This window comes from Mandrillus leucophaeus, unplaced genomic scaffold (genome assembly GCF_000951045.1).
Source record: "Mandrillus leucophaeus isolate KB7577 unplaced genomic scaffold, Mleu.le_1.0 Scaffold1464, whole genome shotgun sequence".
Taxonomy (NCBI): domain Eukaryota; kingdom Metazoa; phylum Chordata; class Mammalia; order Primates; family Cercopithecidae; genus Mandrillus; species Mandrillus leucophaeus.
In genome coordinates this window covers 44,678-44,971 of record NW_012101437.1, presented here as the reverse complement: position 1 = coordinate 44,971, position 294 = coordinate 44,678, and the positions used below count along the sequence as shown (strand labels likewise).

At 69.4% G+C, this 294-nt stretch overlaps 1 protein-coding gene across 1 annotated transcript in view; it reads right to left on the bottom strand.

The window, feature by feature from the left end:
- The window catches only part of LOC105535470 (proline-rich protein 36-like), a 14,787-nt gene that overhangs the window by 812 nt on the left and 13,681 nt on the right, over positions 1–294 (bottom strand).

Sequence of the window (294 nt, the reverse complement as noted above, 5' to 3'; positions counted from 1 at the left end):
GGGAGACCGGGAGGCCACAAGTGGCCCTGGAGGGGCCGGCCTGAGGAAGTTCGGGGCCTGGAGAGGCCGCGAAAAGGCACAGGCTGTGCCTGTAAAGCCTGTTCCCCGTGACGAATGAGCCAGGCCTAACGAGGCCACTGCGAGGCAGCAGCGGGGCCCGGTGGAGCTGCTGAAAGGCAGGAGGAGCTGTGGCCTGCGGAGGCCGTAGTCAGGCGAGAGCTGGGCGTGGAGAGTCCGCTGGGAGGCAGAGGCTGGGCCTGTGCAGGCCTTCGGGAGGCAGGAGGCTGGGCCTGG